The sequence below is a fragment of the Grus americana genome, unplaced genomic scaffold (assembly GCF_028858705.1).
Source record: "Grus americana isolate bGruAme1 unplaced genomic scaffold, bGruAme1.mat scaffold_256, whole genome shotgun sequence".
Taxonomy (NCBI): Eukaryota; Metazoa; Chordata; class Aves; order Gruiformes; family Gruidae; genus Grus; species Grus americana.
Window position 1 is genome coordinate 1 of NW_026561547.1, and position 15,993 is coordinate 15,993.

At 60.1% G+C, this 15,993-nt stretch overlaps 3 long non-coding RNA genes across 3 annotated transcripts; all 3 read right to left on the reverse strand.

The window, feature by feature from the left end:
* Positions 1-4,099: 4,099 nt before the first annotated feature.
* LOC129200518 (uncharacterized) lies at positions 4,100-6,233 on the reverse strand. The gene is made up of 3 exons (XR_008574948.1): positions 6,007-6,233; positions 5,714-5,823; positions 4,100-4,178 (listed from the first exon to the last, which is right to left on the reverse strand). It is a non-coding gene; the product is annotated as an uncharacterized LOC129200518 (long non-coding RNA).
* Positions 6,234-8,452: 2,219 nt separating this feature from the next.
* On the reverse strand, positions 8,453-11,107 carry LOC129200519 (uncharacterized). The gene is made up of 3 exons (XR_008574949.1): positions 11,050-11,107; positions 9,576-9,657; positions 8,453-8,621 (listed from the first exon to the last, which is right to left on the reverse strand). It is a non-coding gene; the product is annotated as an uncharacterized LOC129200519 (long non-coding RNA).
* Positions 11,108-12,050: 943 nt separating this feature from the next.
* Positions 12,051-15,573, reverse strand: LOC129200517 (uncharacterized). Its single transcript, XR_008574947.1, has 4 exons — positions 15,482-15,573; positions 14,240-14,497; positions 13,947-14,056; positions 12,051-12,409 (listed from the first exon to the last, which is right to left on the reverse strand). It is a non-coding gene; the product is annotated as an uncharacterized LOC129200517 (long non-coding RNA).
* Positions 15,574-15,993: the final 420 nt, after the last annotated feature.

Sequence of the window (15,993 nt, forward strand, 5' to 3'; positions counted from 1 at the left end):
TGGGTCAGGCGGAGCCAAGAAGCATCACTTTTGGATCCCGAGGATGCGAGCAATGTGACCTTGTTGAATACGTTAATACCCCCACACACACCTCCTCCCCTGCCCTCCATCACGGCCCCTCGCCCCCCCCCCCGCAAAGGAAGCGCCAACGCAGCCGGCACGGCAAAAGAGACCGCAAGCGTTTATTCAGTCACACACAGAGCCGGTTCCGGGAGAGACTCCGCACCGGGGCTCGGGGCCCGGCCCTGGGGCACCTCGGCTGTCCTACCCAGAGCCACGCTCGCCAGTCCGGCGTGGAACAGACACACGGTCGGTCCGTCAGGCTGCTGGAGAGCTGGGCTGCTATGTGCAGGCTGCCGCCAAAACCGAGGAGCCAGCTGCAGGACGCTAGAAGAGAGGAGAAAAGGGGCAGCCAGCTGGATGGGGGGGGCGGCGGCGGCGAGCGAGAAAGCACGAGGCAAGGAAAGGGACGGCGAGTGAAGGACGGGGACAGGGAGCCTGACAGAGAGGGAGGAAGAAGCGGCAGGAAGAGAGGCAGCGGGACGGCGACCGACAAACCAGGACGGGGAGCGGGACAGAGAGGCAGAAACGACCCTGGGCGGGCAGCGCCACGGCGAGGGAGGAAAAGAGAATAAGGGCAGGGAGCCGGACCGAGAGGTACGGCGAGGGACAGCGGCACGGGGAGCAGGACAGAGCAACAGAGAATAAAAAAAGGAAGCGGGAGCGTGAGAGAACCGGGCTGGGGAGCAGGGAGAAGGAGAGATAAAAGGAGAGAGCAACAGAGGGGAAGAGGACCGGGGAGCGGGACGCTGGGGCAGAGTGAGAAAAAGAGGGGCAGGGAGCAGGACAGAGGGGCAGAGGCAGAAGGAGGACAGAGGGACAGAGAGACAAAAGAGGGAGACGAGGACTGGGCAGAGGGGAGAGAAGACGGGGGCAAGGAGCAGAGACACAAAGGTGCCAGGAAAAGGACGGTCAGATGGAGCGAGAAACAGGGTCGGGGAGCAGGACAAAAGGACAAAGAAAAAGGCGAGGAAGAAGGAAGGAACCATAAAGGTGGGACAGGGAACGGGACATACGCAGCGAAACAAAGCAGAACAGAGAAGAGAGGACAGGGATTGAGGAACAGAGAGAGAGATGCAGGCTGGTACACAGAGACGGCGAAGGTAAGCAAAACCAGCGACAGGCAGGAGGACCTGGTTCTGACAACCCATCGCTCCCGGTGTCGCTTCCACGGCCTCAAAAATGCGACGTGCCGCAAGACAAGAGAATGGGAGAGTGAAAGCAAAGGCACGGGAAACTTAACGCTCTTAGTAATTTCACTGAGCATCACAGCTTACAGTTACTCAATGTCTTCCGGTGTCACAGGGTGAGGTACAACTGATTTCGTCTCCATATCTCTGGACAGAGCTTTTCTCATATCTGGGGGGGGGGGGAAGAAAAAAAAAAAAAGATATTCTAAGACGACAGTCCTTGCACAAAGCCACGTTCAGCGAATTCTCTATTACAATAAGGTCGTTTCTAACCCAGAAGATTTCACAGAATCATAGAGTATCTCAAGTTGGAAGGGACCCATACGGATCGCCGAGACCAAGCCCCCGCTCCACGCGGGACTACCTAAAACTAAACCGTGCGACTAAGAGCATCGTTCAGACGCTCCTTGAACTCCTGACAGGCTCGGTGGCTGCGACCGCTTCCCTGGGGAGCCTGTTCCGTGACTGACCGACCGCCCTCTCAGTGAAAAGCCTTTTCCCAACGTCCGGTCTGAACTTGCCCTGACGCAGCTTCGTCCCGTTTCCTCGGGTCCTAGTGCCGGTCACCGGAGAGAGCGGAGGTCAGCGCCTCCCCCTCCGCCGTCCCCCTCGAGGAAGGTGTAGACTGCGATGAGGTCACCCCTCGGCCTTCCCTTCTCCAAGCTGAACAAACCAAGTGACCTCAGCCGCTCCCCCTAAGTCTCGCCTCGGAGACCTCTCGCCATCTCGGTCGCCCTCCTCCGCGCACGCTCCGAGAGCGTTGTTCGGCGGCACCGCTCTCGACTGGAACCTAACGCTGCACGTAACTCAACTGAGCGGAAAGGAAATGACGGGCTAAAGGGACAAATACACGATTTAAGGCAGCCGCAACGATGGCAGATGTCTGTCCGTAGCCCTTCTATTTATTTCACAGCGCTCCTGCGTATCAAACGAACGGTACCAGAGCAGAAAAGGTATACGGCGTGGCCACGTTACCCCTCGGGGAGGACGGCGAAAGGAGAGAAGATCTAGAAAGAGGAAGCAGCTGGTACTTCGCTTTTGGTAACAGAATTAACATCAACACGTTCCTTCCCTTTGAAATTGAAAACGCCACCCAATTCTCTGCCACTGTTGACCACCGACACTTGTAAATTTCTAGTGAAACAGCTGAGGAAAACAAAGTTTCAGGTCCCTGGCTAGGGGAAGAAACCAGGCAAGCGCCGCCGTTCCTTCCCCCCGACAACACTAGCAAAAAAAACCAGCCGCTGGGGGCGAGCGTTCCTCCGAAAGAAAAATCAGGTGAGAAACCGCATTTTTATTTTCAGCTTACCTACAGGATAAATGTCTTTGTAGTTGCTACAAAACGTGTAAACTGCACAAAGATTAAGTTTTGTAACCGATCTAAGGTTCAGTACGAAAAACTACCTAAAGGAGTACGCAAAGTCCCACTCATCAACAATTATCTGACCCTGTTTCATATAAAAAAAAAAAAAAAAAAAAAAAAAAGTAATGCTAATCACACAGACAAGCCCAGGAACCCTCAACATGAGAATCTTTCCGTTCAGCCGGAGGCAGAACGAGTACTTACCACGGGCATCCTCATCTGGCTCTCCGCTGCTAGCAGAGCGGCACGCCAACGCTGTCCGGTACACGCCGTAGTACGCCTAGTTGCTTCTACGTATTTACCGCCGCCTGATTTGATACTCTCACAAAGAGATCGACGAAAAAGCCACCCTTTCTTTGAAAAAATAAAAACCAAAACCACACAGTTAAGGAACGGTAGGCGAACGTATTTCTAAATCATAACCCACGGCTTGCAGGCAGACCAAGAGCAGCTCTGACGATGCGGTACGCTCATCAAACATCTTTCACGCAGGAATAACAGATGTACTCCTTTACCACGGGACGCAGCCGGCACAGGGACAAATTTCATGCTGTTTTTGTCACACGACCGTCCTTCTGCACCAGCCAGTGGGTTCAGAATTAAGGACAGGACAGGCTAAACGCTCACACGAGCCTCCTATCCGTAAGAAACTATTAAAAATAGAAAAAAAAACTTCCACGTTTTAGATCGCGTTGCCTTAGGGACTGCCTCCTTCAAAGCCTGCCTGTTGGGGGGGGGTGGGGGGGGGCGCGTGTGCGCGCACGCACGCGCGTGAGGCGTGGAAATCGGTCGCAGAATTCAGTTGCCTAACGAGAGACGGCCCTTCTCCTCGCAAGGCAAACGTTTCAAAACGTCGTACTCTTTTCCGATTTTACCGGCTGGTACTGGGGTTGCCCTACCAGCATGAGTTGGGGACCCGTCCCTCTGGGTCCGTGCGACGCCAAATTAAATATTCTGCAAGTAACCGAGCAGGAGATGGAAAGTAAGCTAAGATACTCTCTGCCGTACAACGTTTGTTCGCCATCGTCCCCGAGGGAATCGCACAAAGCCCACGCTTGCCGAACCGGTACGTCGGAGGCCCTACGGGAAACGGCGCTGACGTTTCGCCAAGCTCTTCTCCTGTCAAGAAGAGGACCTTTTCTGCGGCATCCCTATTGGCGTTCGGCCTGCTTTCGGCTCATTCTGGCAGGTCAGCTTTCAGAGAAAGCCTGAGATTTCAAACCGCCAAGCAACATTCACCATTCTTGCTCTCTGACTACGGGGAATTTCAGCGAATCGGAACGCTACTTGGAGCCACGTTCCGGGTCTGTTTCGCCGCAAACCAAATATCTAAGCCACGGACCGGGCGCCCGTAGAAAAATTACTTTAAAAGATTAAAGACAAGCACAGTACTCACTTTTCTGAAATTTCTTCCGGTAGCGCCATCAATTTAGCGGCCGAACCCAGCCGTCGAAATTCCGGTGCAACGGAGCGAGCAGGAACGTGTCCGTGCCGCTCTTCCCTGGCCACGGAGCCTTCCGCTCTACCCGTTACTGCGAACGTACGGAGCATCGGCGCAGCAGCACCTGTGGAATAACGCACCGCCCACAGCTATACAGAAGAAGAATCCGAGACGACGGTAGAAGACCCCAGACCAAAAGTCACCGCGGGACTAAGGGACGCGCGGACAGCGCGCGAGGGGCGGGTGTCCGGGACCCAAGCGTGGAACGGCCCCGGGATTTCTTTGTTCGGGGTCCCTCTCTTTGGAGGCGCCCCGCCCGGGCCGATCCCGCTGCTGCACCTTTCAGTTACGTTAATTATTTTACAAAATCCGACACCCGGAGACTGCTGCGGAAGCCTCGGGTCGAGCCCGAGGAGGAGGAGGAGGAGGAAGCGCGCCCGAGAAGAAGCGTGCGCGCGACACCGTGAACGGGTGCGAACGCTGGGGCGGCAGCTGCTCCTCCTCAAACAGAGACAGAGAGAGAAAGAAGAGGGGGAAAGCCACAGGGTACAGAGGGCGGAAGTGGAAAAGAGGGGCCGGGAGCCGGACAGAGGGAGGTGGAGAAAGAGGCCGTCGGAAGGGAAGGGACGGGCTGCGGGGCAGAGGGGGACTTGCCAGCGCCAGGTTCGCGGTTCCACCCGATAATCGTAAAGGTCTCTGCCAACCTCGACGATTCGGTCGCTTTAAAAAACAATCGGGATCTCGAGGCGGACCGAGGGAGAGACGGAGAATATAAAAACGGTCGCGGCTAAGAGGGCAGAGAGGGAGGAATCGCGAGACAGGGAGAGGCAAGCCGGGCAGGGGAAAAAGTCCCGACAGGCTTCTGCAGCGACAGGGAGGAATTGAAGATTCGAGAGAGGGAGCTGGACAGAGAGAGAGACGGGGAAAGGTAAGACGGTGGCGAGCTACCGGGCAGAGAAGCAGAGTTTAAAGCCGGGGACCGGGAGAGGGACAGAGAGGGAAGGAGAAGGAACGAAGGGACGGGCTGCGGGGCAGACAGGGAGGAAGGAGGAAGGAAGAAAGAAAGAGGGACAGGGAGCCAGACGAACCGCGACGGGGAAAGAAAAAGGTACCGACGGGCTAGGAGGCAGAGAGGGGAGACTTTAGAAAAACAGGGACGGGGAGCGAGACGGAGCCAGACCGAAAAAAGGAACCGTAGCGACGGGTGCCGGGACAGAGAGGCGGGCCTTCAAAACGAGGGGCAGGGAAGAGGCTCAAGAGGGACGGAGAAAGAGAGAGACTCACGACGACTCGCTACGGAGCCGAGAAGGAAGACCTCGAACAACAGGAACGAGGAGCCGCACAGAGAGAGCCAGAGACGGCAGAAATACCGACGGGCTACAGGACCGAGGGGGAGGAATGCAGAAACAGTGGCTGGGGGCCGGACAGAGAGACAGGGAGAGAGAGAAGGAAACAATAGCCACGGGCTACGGGGCAGAGAGAGCGAGGACCTAAAAAAGGTGGGGACAGGCAGCCCGTCAGAGCGAGATGGAAAAAGAACATAGCGGGGAGCAGAAAGCAAACCAAAAAACCCCACAGCGGGGTGGGAAAGCGAGGGGGGCAGAGGAGGGCCCGCGACGCAGAGGAGAGGCGATGGGGCCCCGCGGGCCCAGGACTCACCGCAGCTCTGGCTCTCGGCGCTGCCGGGAGAGCTTGCCAGCGCAGACGCTTCTTTCTCCTGCTCTCCGCCTTTCCTTTGCTGTCACTCCGGTCGCTCGGCTGTCCTCCGCCTAAGAGAATACACGGGTGTCTTACAGCTCCGAGGAGACGAGTCTGCCTAGATGAGTAGCCTGCCTCCCTGCCTCCCTCCCTCGGTACGCGGCCGCACCGTGCTTTGGATTACGCGTGGCGACCCTGCGGTGCCCGTCGGCAGCCTGACCTGCCGCGGAGCGCAACGAGGGATCTTTCCTCACGCGGCGAGGCAGGCGCTCTCTTGCCTGCAGCGGGAGGCAGCTGCCGGCCGGAGAGCCTTCCATCTCTTCTTCTTCTTCTTCTTCACCTTTCTCTGGCCATTCCAGCTTCCCTTAGGGCAGCTCCTGTCCACGGCCGGTGAGCGCTCCGCCGCCTGTCCCTTTTCGCCCCCACGCCACGAGGCGAGCCAGGCCAGGCACAGGCGAGGCGGGTGCAGTCGACGGCATCCCCAAGGGAGGGACGGGCAACCACGTCCTCAGCGCGGCCTGGGAGAGGGAAAGAAAAAGCAGTGGCCGTTACTACCGGAGGTCGGCCCTGGCCGGAGACCCTCCTCCTTCTGCAGGGGCTTCCGGAGACGCCGCTCTTTCCCTGCGCTGCTGCCGCTGCCGCCGCCGCCAGCACCCCCCGTTCAGGAAGAAAGCGGCACAGGCGAGGGCCAGCTTGCCGCCTTCACGCCAGGGCTCGGGGGCGGCCTGGGGCTGCCGGACAGGCTTCCGGAGAGTCCGACCGGTAGCGCTCGTCTCGGGACACTGGGCAACGCCTCACCGCGCGCGCGCGCGCTCTCGTAGCACGGCCGCACCGCTGCTCGGGAGTGGCTGGAAGCCTGCAGAAAACCACTCGAAACCGGCAAAAAAACCCCAACCTCGCGCTCCTGCGAGAGCAAGTCGGGCTGTCCGGCAGCCACGTCCGCGAAAACCACGCCTCCCGGCACGCACTGGCAAGCGCCGCGTGGCAGCCATTAGAGTGCCGTAAGACTACACTTCCCGGCGTGCTCCGGGGAGCCAATATGGCCGACCAGCAGCCGCGTGCCCCAAGACTGCAACTCCCGGCGTGCCGCGGGAGGCAGCCTTCCACGCTTCCTGACCCTGCGGGGACACCGTCCCGTGCCCTCACCCCAAAGCCGACTCACCCGAAAGCCCCGCCGAGCCGCGACGGCAGCCCCGAGCTCCGCAGCGCGGCTCCGGGCTGGCGCCCCCCCCCCCCGCCTCCCCTCAGCCACCTCCGAAAGGCGCGGACGCCCGCCGGCTCCGGGCAGCCCCCCGCCGCGCGGCTCCGGACGGTCTCCCCGCCCGGTTCCGACACGGCGCGCACCCCCCCCCCCCCGCCGCCCGGCTCCGGGCAGCCCCCCTCCCCTCGGGGACACGGACCCCGCCGCCCCCCCGCCCCCCCGCCTCTCCTCGGAGGCGGCACCGCTGCCGCCGCCCTCCTCGGGGCTTTCCCCGGGCCCCGCCGGTCCGTCCCGCTGCCCCGCTCACCTTCTCCCTCCGTGCAGCCGCAGCCCGGCGACGCCTCCGCTCCTCCCTCGGCTCACAGCAGCCTCTGCACACCGGCTGCCGGCAGCCGGTTCCGGGGAGGGGGCGTGGCGCTGCACTGCGCATGCGCGGCGCTGCCGCCGCAGTACCGAAATTTGGTCGCTAGGCGGCAGCACCGAGCGAGCATGCGCTGTGCGCTGCGTGAGGGGCGGAGTTTGCGTGAGGGGCGGAGTTTGCGTGAGGGGCGGAGTTTGCGTGAGGGGCGGAGTTTGCGTGAGGGGCGGAGTTTGCGTGAGGGGCGGAGTTTGCGTGAGGGGCGGAGTTTGCGTGAGGGGCGGAGTTTGCGTGAGGGGCGGAGTTTGCGTGAGGGGCGGAGTTTGCGTGAGGGGCGGAGTTTGCGTGAGGGGCGGAGTTTGCGTGAGGGGCGGAGTTTGCGTGAGGGGCGGAGTTTGCGTGAGGGGCGGAGTTTGCGTAAGGGGCGGAGTTTGCGTAAGGGGCGGAGTTTGCGTAAGGGGCGGAGTTTGCGTAAGGGGCGGAGTTTGCGTAAGGGGCGGAGTTTGCGTGAGGGGGGGAGTTTGCGTGAGGGGCGGAGTTTGCGTAAGGGGCGGAGTTTGCGTAAGGGGCGGAGTTTGCGTAAGGGGCGGAGTTTGCGTAAGGGGCGGAGTTTGCGTGAGGGGCGGAGTTTGCGTAAGGGGCGGAGTTTGCGTGAGGGGCGGAGTTTGCGTAAGGGGCGGAGTTTGCGTAAGGGGCGGAGTTTGCGTAAGGGGCGGAGTTTGCGTGAGGGGCGGAGTTTGCGTGAGGGGCGGAGTTTGCGTAAGGGGCGGAGTTTGCGTAAGGGGCGGAGTTTGCGTAAGGGGCGGAGTTTGCGTAAGGGGCGGAGTTTGCGTAAGGGGCGGAGTTTGCGTAAGGGGCGGAGTTTGCGTAAGGGGCGGAGTTTGCGTAAGGGGCGGAGTTTGCGTGAGGGGCGGAGTTTGCGGGAGGGGCGGAGCCAAGAAGCATCACTTTTGGATCCCGAGGATGCGAGCAATGTGACCTTGTTGAATACGTTAATACCCCCACACACACCTCCTCCCCTGCCCTCCATCACGGCCCCTCGCCCCCCCCCCCCCCGCAAAGGAAGCGCCAACGCAGCCGGCACGGCAAAAGAGACCGCAAGCGTTTATTCAGTCACACACAGAGCCGGTTCCGGGAGAGACTCCGCACCGGGGCTCGGGGCCCGGCCCTGGGGCACCTCGGCTGTCCTACCCAGAGCCACGCTCGCCAGTCCGGCGTGGAACAGACACACGGTCGGTCCGTCAGGCTGCTGGAGAGCTGGGCTGCTACGTGCAGGCTGCCGCCAAAACCGAGGAGCCGGCTGCAGGACGCTAGAAGAGAGGAGAAAAGGGGCAGCCAGCTGGATGGGGGGGGCGGCGGCGGCGGCGAGCGAGAAAGCACGAGGCAAGGAAAGGGACGGCGAGTGAAGGACGGGGACAGGGAGCCTGACAGAGAGGCAGGAAGAAGCGGCAGGAAGAGAGGCAGCGGGACGGCGACCGACAAACCAGGACGGGGAGCGGGACAGAGAGGCAGAAACGACCCTGGGCGGGCAGCGCCACGGCGAGGGAGGAAAAGAGAATAAGGGCAGGGAGCCGGACCGAGAGGTACGGCGAGGGACAGCGGCACGGGGAGCAGGACAGAGCAACAGAGAATAAAAAAAGGAAGCGGGAGCGTGAGAGAACCGGGCTGGGGAGCAGGGAGAAGGAGAGATAAAAGGAGAGAGCAACAGAGGGGAAGAGGACCGGGGAGCGGGACGCTGGGGCAGAGTGAGAAAAAGAGGGGCAGGGAGCAGGACAGAGGGGCAGAGGCAGAAGGAGGACAGAGGGACAGAGAGACAAAAGAGGGAGACGAGGACTGGGCAGAGGGGAGAGAAAGACGGGGGCAAGGAGCAGAGACACAAAGGTGCCAGGAAAAGGACGGTCAGATGGAGCGAGAAACAGGGTCGGGGAGCAGGACAAAAGGACAAAGAAAAAGGCGAGGAAGAAGGAAGGAAGGATAAGGTGGGACAGGGAATGGGACATACGCAGTGAAACAAAGCAGAACAGAGAAGAGAGGACAGGGATTGAGGAACAGAGAGAGAGATGCAGGCTGGTACACAGAGACGGCGAAGGTAAGCAAAACCAGCGACAGGCAGGAGGACCTGGTTCTGACAACCCATCGCTCCCGGTGTCGCTTCCACGGCCTCAAAAAATGCGACGTGCCGCAAGACAAGAGAATGGGAGAGTGAAAGCAAAGGCACGGGAAACTTCACGCTCTTAGTAATTTCACTGAGCATCACAGCTTACAGTTACTCAATGTCTTCCGGTGTCACAGGGTGAGGTACAACTGATTTCGTCTCCATATCTCTGGACAGAGCTTTTCTCATATCTGGGGGGGGGGGGGGGGAAAAAAAAAAAGATATTCTAAGACGACAGTCCTTGCACAAAGCCACGTTCAGCGAATTCTCTATTACAATAAGGTCGTTTCTAACCCAGAAGATTTCACAGAATCATAGAGTATCTCAAGTTGGAAGGGACCCATACGGATCGCCGAGACCAAGCCCCCGCTCCACGCGGGACTACCTAAAACTAAACCGTGCGACTAAGAGCATCGTTCAGACGCTCCTTGAACTCCTGACAGGCTCGGTGGCTGCGACCGCTTCCCTGGGGAGCCTGTTCCGTGACTGAGCGACCACCCTCTCAGTGAAAAGCCTTTTCCCAACGTCCGGTCTGAACTTGCCCTGACGCAGCTTTGTCCCGTTTCCTCGGGTCCTAGTGCCGGTCACCGGAGAGAGCGGAGGTCAGCGCCTCCCCCTCCGCCGTCCCCCTCGAGGAAGGTGTAGACTGCGATGAGGTCACCCCTCGGCCTTCCCTTCTCCAAGCTGAACAAACCAAGTGACCTCAGCCGCTCCCCTAAGTCTCGCCTCGGAGACCTCTCGCCATCTCGGCCGCCCTCCTCCGCGCACGCTCCGAGAGCGTTGTTCGGCGGCACCGCTCTCGACTGGAACCTAACGCTGCACGTAACTCAACTGAGCGGAAAGGAAATGACGGGCTAAAGGGACAAATACACGATTTAAGGCAGCCGCAACGATGGCAGATGTCTGTCCGTAGCCCTTCTATTTATTTCACAGCGCTCCTGCGTACCAAACGAACGGTACCAGAGCCGAAAAGGTATACGGCGTGGCCACGTTACCCCTCGGGGAGGACGGCGAAAGGAGAGAAGATCTAGAAAGAGGAAGCAGCTGGTACTTCGCTTTTGGTAACAGAATTAACATCAACACGTTCCTTCCCTTTGAAATTGAAAACGCCACCCAATTCTCTGCCACTGTTGACCACCGACACTTGTAAATTTCTAGTGAAACAGCTGAGGAAAACAAAGTTTCAGGTCCCTGGCTAGGGGAAGAAACCAGGCAAGCGCCGCCGTTCCTTCCCCCCGACAACACTAGCAAAAAAAACCAGCCGCTGGGGGCGAGCGTTCCTCCGAAAGAAAAATCAGGTGAGAAACCGCATTTTTATTTTCAGCTTACCTACAGGATAAATGTCTTTGTAGTTGCTACAAAACGTGTAAACTGCACAAAGATTAAGTTTTGTAACCGATCTAAGGTTCAGTACGAAAAACTACCTAAAGGAGTACGCAAAGTCCCACTCATCAACACTTATCTGACCCTGTTTCATATAAAAAAAAAAAAAAAAAAAAAAGTAATGCTAATCACACAGACAAGCCCAGGAACCCTCAACATGAGAATCTTTCCGTTCAGCCGGAGGCAGAACGAGTACTTACCACGGGCATCCTCATCTGGCTCTCCGCTGCTAGCAGAGCGGCACGCCAACGCTGTCCGGTACACGCCGTAGTACGCCTAGTTGCTTCTACGTATTTACCGCCGCCTGATTTGATACTCTCACAAAGAGATCGACGAAAAAGCCACCCTTTCTTTGAAAAAATAAAAACCAAAACCACACAGTTAAGGAACGGTAGGCGAACGTATTTCTAAATCATAACCCACGACTTGCAGGCAGACCAAGAGCAGCTCTGACGATGCGGTACGCTCATCAAACATCTTTCACGCAGGAATAACAGATGTACTCCTTTACCACGGGACGCAGCCGGCACAGGGACAAATTTCATGCTGTTTTTGTCACACGACCGTCCTTCTGCACCAGCCAGTGGGTTCAGAATTAAGGACAGGACAGGCTAAATGCTCACACGAGCCTCCTATCCGTAAGAAACTATTAAAAATAGAAAAAAAAACTTCCACGTTTTAGATCGCGTTGCCTTAGGGACTGCCTCCTTCAAAGCCTGCCTGTTGGGGGGGGGGTGGGGGGGCGCGTGTGCGCGCACGCACGCGCGTGAGGCGTGGAAATCGGTCGCAGAATTCAGTTGCCTAACGAGAGACGGCCCTTCTCCTCGCAAGGCAAACGTTTCAAAACGTCGTACTCTTTTCCGATTTTACCGGCTGGTACTGGGGTTGCCCTACCAGCATGAGTTGGGGACCCGTCCCTCTGGGTCCGTGCGACGCCAAATTAAATATTCTGCAAGTAACCGAGCAGGAGATGGAAAGTAAGCTAAGATACTCTCTGCCGTACAACGTTTGTTCGCCATCGTCCCCGAGGGAATCGCACAAAGCCCACGCTTGCCGAACCGGTACGTCGGAGGCCCTACGGGAAACGGCGCTGACGTTTCGCCAAGCTCTTCTCCTGTCAAGAAGAGGACCTTTTCTGCGGCATCCCTATTGGCGTTCGGTCTGCTTTCGGCTCATTCTGGCAGGTCAGCTTTCAGAGAAAGCCTGAGATTTCAAACCGCCAAGCAACATTCACGATTCTTGCTCTCTGACTACGGGGAATTTCAGCGAATCGGAACGCTACTTGGAGCCACGTTCCGGGTCTGTTTCGCCGCAAACCAAATATCTAAGCCACGGACCGGGCGCCCGTAGAAAAATTACTTTAAAAGATTAAAGACAAGCACAGTACTCACTTTTCTGAAATTTCTTCCGGTAGCGCCATCAATTTAGCGGCCGAACCCAGCCGTCGAAATTCCGGTGCAACGGAGCGAGCAGGAACGTCTCCGTGCCGCTCTTCCCTGGCCACGGAGCCTTCCGCTCTACCCGTTACTGCGAACGTACGGAGCATCGGCGCAGCAGCACCTGTGGAATAACGCACCGCCCACAGCTATACAGAAGAAGAATCCGAGACGACGGTAGAAGACCCCAGACCAAAAGTCACCGCGGGACTAAGGGACGCGCGGACAGCGCGCGAGGGGCGGGTGTCCGGGACCCAAGCGTGGAACGGCCCCGGGATTTCTTTGTTCGGGGTCCCTCTCTCTGGAGGCGCCCCGCCCGGGCCGATCCCGCTGCTGCACCTTTCAGTTACGTTAATTATTTTACAAAATCCGACACCCGGAGACTGCTGCCGGAAGCCTCGGGTCGAGCCCGGAGGAGGAGGAGGAGGAAGCGCGCCCGAGAAGAAGCGTGCGCGCGACACCGTGAACGGGGTGCGAACGCTGGGGCGGCAGCTGCTCCTCCTCAAACAGAGACAGAGAGAGAAAGAAGAGGGGGAAAGCCACAGGGTACAGAGGGCAGAAGTGGAAAAGAGGGGCCGGGAGCCGGACAGAGGGAGGTGGAGAAAGAGGCCGTCGGAAGGGAAGGGACGGGCTGCGGGGCAGAGGGGGACTTGCCAGCGCCAGGTTTGCGGTTCCACCCGATAATCGTAAAGGTCTCTGCCAACCTCGACGATTCGGTCGCTTTAAAAAACAATCGGGATCTCGAGGCGGACCGAGGGAGAGACGGAGAATATAAAAACGGTCGCGGCTAAGAGGGCAGAGAGGGAGGAATCGCGAGACAGGGAGAGGCAAGCCGGGCAGGGGAAAAAGTCCCGACAGGCTGCTGCAGCGACAGGGAGGAATTGAAGATTCGAGAGAGGGAGCTGGACAGAGAGAGAGACGGGGAAAGGTAAGACGGTGGCGAGCTACCGGGCAGAGAAGCAGAGTTTAAAGCCGGGGACCGGGAGAGGGACAGAGAGGGAAGGAGATAGGAACGAAGGGACGGGCTGCGGGGCAGACAGGGAGGAAGGAAGGAAGGAAGAAAGAAAGAGGGACAGGGAGCCAGACGAACCGCGACGGGGAAAGAAAAAGGTACCGACGGGCTAGGAGGCAGAGAGGGGAGACTTTAGAAAAACAGGGACGGGGAGCGAGACGGAGCCAGACCGAAAAAAGGAACCGTAGCGACGGGTGCCGGGACAGAGAGGCGGGCCTTCAAAACGAGGGGCAGGGAAGAGGCTCAAGAGGGACGGAGAAAGAGAGAGACTCACGACGACTCGCTACGGAGCCGAGAAGGAAGACCTCGAACAACAGGAACGAGGAGCCGCACAGAGAGAGCCAGAGACGGCAGAAATACCGACGGGCTACAGGACCGAGGGGGAGGAATGCAGAAACAGTGGCTGGGGGCCGGACAGAGAGACAGGGAGAGAGAGAAGGAAACAATAGCCACGGGCTACGGGGCAGAGAGAGCGAGGACCTAAAAAAGGTGGGGACAGGCAGCCCGTCAGAGCGAGATGGAAAAAGAACATAGCGGGGAGCAGAAAGCAAACCAAAAAACCCCACAGCGGGGTGGGAAAGCGAGGGGGGCAGAGGAGGGCCCGCGACGCAGAGGAGAGGCGATGGGGCCCCGCGGGCCCAGGACTCACCGCAGCTCTGGCTCTCGGCGCTGCCGGGAGAGCTTGCCAGCGCAGACGCTTCTTTCTCCTGCTCTCCGCCTTTCCTTTGCTGTCACTCCGGTCGCTCGGCTGTCCTCCGCCTAAGAGAATACACGGGTGTCTTACAGCTCCGAGGAGACGAGTCTGCCTAGATGAGTAGCCTGCCTCCCTGCCTCCCTCCCTCGGTACGCGGCCGCACCGTGCTTTGGATTACGCGTGGCGACCCTGCGGTGCCCGTCGGCAGCCTGACCTGCCGCGGAGCGCAACGAGGGATCTTTCCTCACGCGGCGAGGCAGGCGCTCCCTTGCCTGCAGCGGGAGGCAGCTGCCGGCCGGAGAGCCTTCCATCTCTTCTTCTTCTTCACCTTTCTCTGGCCATTCCAGCTTCCCTTAGGGCAGCTCCTGTCCACGGCCGGTAAGCGCTCCGCCGCCTGTCCCTTTTCGCCCCCACGCCACGAGGCGAGCCAGGCCAGGCACAGGCGAGGCGGGTGCAGTCGACGGCATCCCCAAGGGAGGGACGGGCAACCACGTCCTCAGCGCGGCCTGGGAGAGGGAAAGAAAAAGCAGTGGCCGTTACTACCGGAGGTCGGCCCTGGCCGGAGACCCTCCTCCTTCTGCAGGGGCTTCCGGAGACGCCGCTCTTTCCCTGCGCTGCTGCCGCTGCCGCCGCCGCCAGCACCCCCGTTCAGGAAGAAAGCGGCACAGGCGAGGGCCAGCTTGCCGCCTTCACGCCAGGGCTCGGGGGCGGCCTGGGGCTGCCGGACAGGCTTCCGGAGAGTCCGACCGGTAGCGCTCGTCTCGGGACACCGGGCAACGCCTCACCGCGCGCGCGCGCTCTCGTAGCACGGCCGCACCGCTGCTCGGGAGTGGCTGGAAGCCTGCAGAAAACCACTCGAAACCGGCAAAAAAACCCCAACCTCGCGCTCCTGCGAGAGCAAGTCGGGCTGTCCGGCAGCCACGTCCGCGAAAACCACGCCTCCCGGCACGCACTGGCAAGCGCCGCGTGGCAGCCATTAGAGTGCCGTAAGACTACACTTCCCGGCGTGCTCCGGGGAGCCAATATGGCCGACCAGCAGCCGCGTGCCCCAAGACTGCAACTCCCGGCGTGCCGCGGGAGGCAGCCTTCCACGCTTCCTGACCCTGCGGGGACACCGTCCCGTGCCCTCACCCCAAAGCCGACTCACCCGAAAGCCCCGCCGAGCCGCGACGGCAGCCCCGAGCTCCGCAGCGCGGCTCCGGGCTGGCGCCCCCCCCCCGCCTCCCCTCAGCCACCTCCGAAAGGCGCGGACGCCCGCCGGCTCCGGGCAGCCCCCGCCGCGCGGCTCCGGACGGTCTCCCCGCCCGGGTCCGACACGGCGCGCACCCCCCCCACCCGCCGCACGGCTCCGGGCAGCCCCCCTCCCCTCTGTGACACGGACCCCGCCGCCCCCCCCGCCCCCCCGCCTCTCCTCGGAGGCGGCACCGCTGCCGCCGCCCTCCTCGGGGCTTTCCCCGGGACCCGCCGGTCCGTCCCGCTGCCCCGCTCACCTTCTCCCTCCGTGCAGCCGCAGCCCGGCGACGCCTCCGCTCCTCCCTCGGCTCACAGCAGCCTCTGCACACCGGCTGCCGGCAGCCGGTTCCGGGGAGGGGGCGTGGCGCTGCACTGCGCATGCGCGGCGCTGCCGGAGTTTGCTTCAGGCACACGGCTCGGCGTGGGTCAGGGGCGGAGCCAAGAAGCATCACGTTTGGATCCCGAGGATGCGAGCAATGTGACCTTGTTGAATACGTTAATACCCCCCCCCACACCTCCTCCCCTGCCCTCCATCACAACCCCTCACCACCTGCAAACGAAGCGCCAACGCAGCCGGCACAGCGAAAGAGACCACAAGCGTTTATTTGGTCACACACGGACCCGGTCCGCACCTCGGCACTCGTTCTGATATCCATCTCTGTCTCTTCACCAGCAATGCAGCACTGTGAAAGTAACTGCTGTACTTCAGCCCGCTAGTTGCTGCTCACCTGACCGGCATCACCTCCTGTATCCACATCTTACAGGGTCC